The sequence below is a fragment of the Cyprinus carpio genome, chromosome B16 (assembly GCF_018340385.1).
Source record: "Cyprinus carpio isolate SPL01 chromosome B16, ASM1834038v1, whole genome shotgun sequence".
Taxonomy (NCBI): Eukaryota; Metazoa; Chordata; class Actinopteri; order Cypriniformes; family Cyprinidae; genus Cyprinus; species Cyprinus carpio.
This window is the reverse complement of record NC_056612.1, coordinates 29,800,117-29,808,181: the sequence shown is the minus strand read 5'-3', so window position 1 is coordinate 29,808,181 and position 8,065 is coordinate 29,800,117.

Below are 8,065 nucleotides of genomic sequence, written 5' to 3'. Positions count from 1 at the left end.
CAGAAAAAAACAGTAATATTGTGAAATATTATTACAATTTAAAATAATAGTTTTCTATTTGAATATACTTAAAAAAAAATAAGTTATTCCTGTGATGCAAAGCTGAATTTTCAGCATCATTACTCCAGCCTTCAGTGTCACATGTAACACCAGTCTATCACATGATCATTTAGAAATCATTCTAATATTCTGATTTATTATGAGTGTTGGAAACAGTTCTGCTGTCTAATATACTTGATGAATAAAAGGTTAAAAAGAACTGCATTTATTCAAAAATAAAAAAAAATTCTAATAATATATATTCTAATAATATATTTTCTTTACTATCACTTTTTTATCAGTTTAACACATCCTTGCTGAATAAAAGGATTGATTTTATTTAAAAAAAAAAAGAAAGAAAAAAAAAATTACTGACCCCAACTTACTGACCCATAGTGTATATTGTTATTACAAATATATTATATTTTAAAAACATAGCTTTTTTTTTTTTGGGGTTTACTTTTTTATTCATCAAAGTATCCTAAAAAAGTATCACATGTTCTGAAAAAATATTACGCAGCAGAACTGTTTCCAACTTTGATAATGAATCATCATATTAGAATGATTTCAAAGGATCATGTGATAATATCCTAAAAATTCAGCTTTGCATCACAGAAATAAATGATAATTTAAAGTATAATACATTTAAAAACACATTATTGTTAAATTGTAATAATATATCACAATAGTACATTTCTTTTCTGTGTATTTTTTTATCAAATAAATGCAGGCTTGATGAGCAGAAGAAACTTCTTTCAAAAAAATCATCTCGTTACATGTTCCTCGTTGTAGTACAATCGTAACAAAGTGTCTCAAAGATCCTTGTGCTAATTATTTATAACACACTCACATGGCAGTGATCTGAAGAAACACACCACGAATGTTGTTTCCTCAAAACTCTTTTCTTAAAAAAAAAAAAACAAAGCAACAGCAACTTCACAACAAAGGGTCAGAGGTCACATCAATATAAATTAGCACAGCAAACACATGAAAACTTGAACAGCTTTATAATCTCTGTTCTCTTGATAAATGCAGACGGTTCATGCTGCAGTGAAGCTCGGCTGCTCCATGGTTATTGCAGTGAATGGAGAGCACCAAAACTACAGCTTCCTCTTACATCACTTCCTCTAATGCCACTTAAACTCTTCTAGCAGCTTCATATTCCTCCTTAATAAAATTAAGACTAATGAATGTGGCGTCAATCCCACGGTCACGAGCGTTTCCTCTGAAATGCTGATTTTAAACACAGATCCGGGTTCAGCCGTTTCAGTCCAGGAGAAGAAACTCAGAGACAAACACAAAAACTCAAGAAACATGGATCAGAAGAGCAAACGAGAGCGAGACGCTTCCAGACACAACAGAACAAGAGCAGATGAATCGCAGCAGATCACACTCGAAACCAACAGAACCACATGTTTAAATGAAAGAAAATCCAGTCTTCTTCACTGAGATTACTTGCTAACTCCTTCACAGTAACTAACATGAACTAACAATGAAAAACACTTCTAATAACATGAACTAACAATGAAAAACACTTCTAAAAGCATTTATTCATCTTAATGTATATAATGGAAATTTGAACATTTACTAATATATTATTAAAACCAAAAGTATTTAACATTAGTTATGGTACTGCTAATATGAGCAAACAATGCATTTTAAAAAGTGCATTTTCATTAAGCAACATTAACAAAAATTTATAAAAATGCGTAAATGTATGTATTGCTTATTAATAGTTAACATTTTAAATAAAGCATTAACAAATGAATCTTACTGTCAAGTGTTTCTAGATTTTTTCATAATAATAATAATAATAAAACACATTTATCTCCAAAATATTCATTATGAATCACACACACACACACAAAATTTGTAAAACAAATAACAAAAAATTACCATTGATGTCATGGCAAATTATTGTTTTAAATGAATCTTTGCAAATGTAACTTTGTTTTAGTTCTGTTGGTTATAAACATTTGTTGTGAAATGTACAGAAAGTCAGCTGGATTGAATGTATCTGGTTCCTTTTTTAATTTTGTATTATATCCTGACATATAGAAAAATATCCTACTGTATTTATAAAAAAAAAGAAAATAAAACAAACAAAAAAAACATTATCATTAGACATGACTGAAAACATCATAAATCAATTCTACAAATTCAACCATGATGTGTGCATTTAATGAGACAGTTCAGCCAAAAATCATCATTCTGTCATCATTTTCTCTTCTCATGTCTTCTAATTTTTTGAAAATGGATAATCTGATAAATGAATAAATGTACTGTATTTTAAAGAATGTTGGGAGCCAAGCAACACTGGACCCTGCTGACTGTCATTATATATACAGAAAACACTGGTTCATTTCTCAGAACCTCTTCTTGTGTGTTTCACACAGGTCTGAATGAGAGGAAATGATGACAGAACGATGAATGATCTGTTCTTCACACCAGTGAGAGTCTGATCATCTCAACAAACTCCCATGATGCCTTCCGGCGTTTACAACCGGAATCTTCATCTTTGAGTTCCATGAGATCAAACCAACAGAAATAAACGAGGTAAATTCAGACGCCACATTAGGATCCTATAAATCTTTCCGAGGGGCGGCCCGGCGTGTCAGTTTGCTCGGCATTGTGGGATACAGAAGCAGTTATTGGTGAAAGGGTCACGCGTTTCCCATAATGCATAACAGCGCATCTGTAGTAAGCGTACCAGCAGAAGCGCTCGGACTGTGTTTCCGCGTTTCCTCTTCAAGCATTGTGAAGACGACGTGGCAAGATGAGCAACAATGGAGTGTGTGTGTGTGTATCGTATATGTGTGTGTATATGTATGTGTGTGTGTGTGTGATCACAGCACTCCAGCGGCAGCAGGAAGCAGCGTCTGCAGTCGACGGCTTTAGGACTGGGGCGGCTGGACTCTCTTCCTCCTCAGCTCCTCTCGGCTCAGAGAACTGCTCAAGCGCAGGTACGCTGCCTTATAGCGCTTATCAAACAAAGCTGCGGACACACAACATAATAAAATATAAATATCTTTACCGTTAAAGTGATAGTTCACCCCAATAATCAATTCCTGTTATGTTTAATTTACTCACTCTCAGGCCATGTGAGATGTAGGTGATTTTTTTTTTTATTCATTAAAGTAGATTTTTAGCTGAAACCATGTCTTTGGTAAATTCATAAAATGAAAATCAATGGCTACGGTCACTTTTAGAGTCAAAAAAGCATATCAGACAACACAAAATAAATCCCATGTGGCTCCTGATGCTATATCTTTTCTGCAAAGTGGTTCGTTTCAGCGAACAAAACAAAAAAAAAACTAAAACATTACTACAAATAATCCAGATCCACAGAAAAAACAAGCGGTTCAGTTCACAAACTAATCATTCTTTTGAACCGGTTCTTTTTTTGTCAACTAGATAGATAGATAGATAGATAGATAGATAGATAGATTATTTGTCAACAGAGAGGAAATTCATTTTCACTGGAGGTGCGTATAAAACACAACAAAGCTACACATTATGTACAAACTTGCACTCACAATACATACACAAACAGTTACAGTTTTTTTGGTAATTCTATTTGCTTATGTAAATAGGTGAGCTGATGAAGACTAGTTTATTTACTTTATATGCTTTAGACATGAAAAATATCCACGCTTCACATCATTATTGGGCGCTATTTAATAATATAATTGTATATTACATGACATCATTGGATGGCTTGCGTAAACAAACCAGTTCATTGAAACAAACTGTTTTAAAGAATCCCTGGCTGAGTAGGGCCTGTGCAGATCAGCTGGGCTGAGGTCTTCACAAACATTTTCAACTTCTCCTTGGACAGTAACAACACATACGTCAGGATGGTATTCATTGATTTCAGTTCCATCTTCAATACTGTGATCCCATCCAAGCTCACTGATCTTGGCATCAGCCCCTCCCTCTATAACTGGACCCTGGACTTTCTCACCAACAGACCACAGTCTATTAGAATCAGTACCCACACTTCCTCCATCCTCACTTTAAACACTGGTGTATCACAGGGCTCTGTGCTGAGCCCACTTCTCTTCTCTCTTTTCACTCATGACTGCATACCTGTGCAAAACTCCATAATCAAGTTTGCAGATGACACCACGGTGGTTCAGCGTCTAGCATCGTCGTGTGCCAACAACAACCTTGCACTCAACACCCAGAAGACCAAAGACGATCTCGTAAATCAACGGCAAACCAGGAAGAACCATGCACACACTCCCATCTACATTGATGGAGCTTAGAAGTGGATCATGTGGGGCGGTAGCTTTTCAAGCGGCGTCCTTGGTGTTCATGCTCTCTCGGAGGATCTTTCCTCTGGCTGCCCTCACACTTCCACTCTGAAGAGAAACGGCCAGAGCCGCTGTTTACCATCCTTCAGCAGGAAACTAAGGAATCTCACCTGTCCCCCCAATTTCTCGTTGGTGGTATGATTTAACCGGTGGTTGTAGATGGTCCTAAAGCAAAAAAAAAAGAGTTGTAAAAATTCTGAAAAATCTTTTAAAGCTCATAATTTGTTTTAAAAAAATATAACATTACACATAATGAATAAATCAGTATATAAAATAAAATAATATTTAATTTACAAGTGTCATGTGTTGGAAAGCTATAGCTTCTGACCCTTTAAATAAAAACTTACTTATGATTTTTACGACATCAATTACTGCTTTATTTAATCATAAACACAGTCTAAATGTTATTTTTGTATTTTACTTTTATTTTATTAAAAGTAGGCCAAAAGCGCCCCCTACGGAATTAAAACTCATTACCAAGCGAGCATTAGGACCCCGGGGAGGCTGCCGCTGCACTTATTACTGTTTACTCTAACACATACTGAACTCATTCTGTACTGCATTCTCAGTTTAAATGGAGCGATCCAAAACAGTGAATCCATTCAAGCAAAGCTTGGCTTCAAGAATGAGCCACACTGCTGACGTGATCTAATTGCTTAGCACACCCTGACCACATGTGAGTTAATGTATTCATCTTATCGGCAAGACATATCGGCATAATGTTTCATATCGGTGCCAGTATGTACAAAGTCATCTGCAGGTCGGGTTTGGGCGGGTAAAGAAATTGTCACTTTATTTGCGGGGCGGGTTGGGGCGGGTCATTAAAAACAAAACAAAAAAAACAGTGTTAAGCAATACGGTCATTTTTTAAAATCAGTTCAGATCGACGATACACAATATTATCGTGCATGGGTGGGGCAAGAGAGAGACTCTCTGTACTTGTCATATTTGGTGTTTTAAACCGCGCAGGTGCGCGAGAGAGAGCCTATGGAATCACCAATAATCTAAAATATATACTTTCAAACATACTGATAAACTAACATTAAATATAAAAATACTGTAATTTAAAACAGCTATTTCTATGATTCGTCGGACCGCAACTGTCATACCGCGTGTCCTGTGACAAATTTGCCGCATTTGTTATCAGTCTAAATGTTCTGCAAAATCAGTCAACAGTGAAAATTATTAGTGGATTTCATTTAAAGTCCATCAGTTTAACACTAATATTGGACATAAACGAGCACGTTAAATATAAAGTTTTGAAAACAGGTAAGTTCATATATTTGGAGTAAAGTTGGATTGAACTGATGCATCGGTCATACAGCGCTCTGGACCGTGCGCCCCTATGACGAGCCCGACGCACCGCCACAGAAACAAGAATGAAATGCATTCTAACATAACTGTGCCATAAACTCAGTTAGTGAGGGCTCGTTTAAAATATTGTACACAATATAGGCAGTTCAGGCATTACTTGTTAAAGTGCAATAAAATACCTTATATTTGCAGACGATGTAGGCTACGTCTGTTTGTGGATGGAGACTTCTTCACCGGCTCTAATCCTCATTTGCGCGCGTGTGTGAAATGCGGTGCTGAAGTGAAATAGCTGGGCAGTTTGATAGCCGAATTATAATAGGCCGCCTCATAACCAGCAGGTCGGGTTGGGGGGGTAAAGAAATTTTACTTTATTTGCAGGGCGGGCCAAATAATTTAATAAAAGCGGGACGTGCGGGTTGGAAAAAAACCTGACCCGCGCATCACTATTGTGCATCCCTAATATATATTTATATACTGTACATTGCTAATTTCACTTCTGGTTAGATGCAAGCTGCAATTCATTGGCTCTATAGGTGTACTCTGCACAATAACAATAAAGTTCAATCTATTCTAATCTAAAGCTGATATTTTCCTGTTGTGTCTGAGGCTCTGGATTACAGGTAATAATGTTGTAAATAATGTGCAGGTTTCTTGCACAGACTGATTGTTTCGCTTCATAAAGACCTTAATATATATTGTCAGAAGTCAATGTTTAATTTTGTGTTGCCTGTATATTGCGTTTTTTGTCTCTCAGAGTGACGGAGCCATTTGACTTGCATTTATAATTTTTTTTGAACTATTACTTTAAAGTTTGTGCTTTCTAAAACAGAAATAAAATAAAATTGCTGTTGTTTTATTGGAGTTAGCTGCTTTAGCCCGACTCACCGACGTGCTCTTTGCCATGGCGGCCAGCGTGAGGAAGAGCATCTCTCTGTATCAGGACTCCTGCAGATCCACACAAACACACTATCAAGAGTCGCATTCAGACTCACCTGAGCATCACTTGAGCATCACCCACGCCTCACCTCTGTATTCCGCGGAGTGCCGGGCTGCTTACCAACCGTATCCAGGAAGACGCGGTGATGGCCTTGTGTACCTCGTTCATTGCCGATCCAGCGCAGCACGTCCTCCAGGAAGCTGAGGCTGGAAGGGATGGTTGTGATGCCAGCCAGCTGTAGCTGCGCATGGGGACGCCTACCTGGCAGGATGGGAGGGGAATCACATCATCATTAACGGGAATCAGCAGATTATTAAAGTGCCCCATTAGGATTTTTTAAGAATTCCAGTCATGCAGTGTGTAACATAGCTCTAAGTTGAATGAAAACATCCTGCAAATTTTTTAAATCTTAAAGTGCAGCGTGTATCTAGTTAATTGTCTCTCAAAAGAAAAAGTCGACTTTGAATCATTTAAACGAGTCGCTTTTGTTAAAAACAAATCCCAAGCCGTTTCACGTTGACGTCAACATGAAACACATAACATATTGCCTGCCCACGTTGGTGCACCCAAGACCTCTGGGAAAAAATCTTGAACCCAGTGCATACTATATACCGGTTAATATCATTTACCGTCTCTGCATGTTTGCTGCGGAAAACCATCAGTTGATTTTCACGTTGGGTCTGAATGAAATGCACACTCATTCTTTGCCACTATAGGTGTCGCTTTTGGAGCATTCAAAGAGCGGTTTCCCCCGGTAACGGCTGTAAACAAAGCAGCACACTGCGCTCACACAAACACTGCTTTATAAGCATCACAGTCATGATTGGGACATGAAAATGAGACCAATCCAACCAACCCTCACCTTGCAGATTAGCGTCACGCAAAGAAGGGGTTGAAAAATGAATCGTTAAGTGAATCGTTTGGGGAGTCCAGTTGAGCAAGTACGGGTAAAAATAAATGGCATTTTATAAGACAATGAAAGTGTTATTTGACCTTGCATGCATGTCCAACCTGTTGCGGGGGGACTTCCCAAAACCAAAATATGAACCTTTGTGATAAAGCCCATATTAGGTGCCACTTTAATAATGTAGATGCGATTACATATAATCGCCAGTGCTTAGCTGATTTTTACTGCCATTTGGCACTTACAGAGTGTTACCCTCGTTCATGTCTGTGCAGACCCGGAATAGATACATTAAAAAAAAAATCTTAAAATTCAGTTTTTTAGTAAAGGAACAAATCTTTGCGAATGCTTTACGAGCCTCAAAATACACATCATTTTATTTTTTCTCCGGATTTCTTTTTACAATTTTTTTTTTTTAAAGATACATGAACATGTAAAAACATGTGACAGGTTTTGTGTTTGGGTTATTTTTGACCTGGGTATGAAGATGTAGATTTTTGTAAAATTACTATGAAATTAGAATTTATTTAGTTTGAAAACTTACATCTATTGACA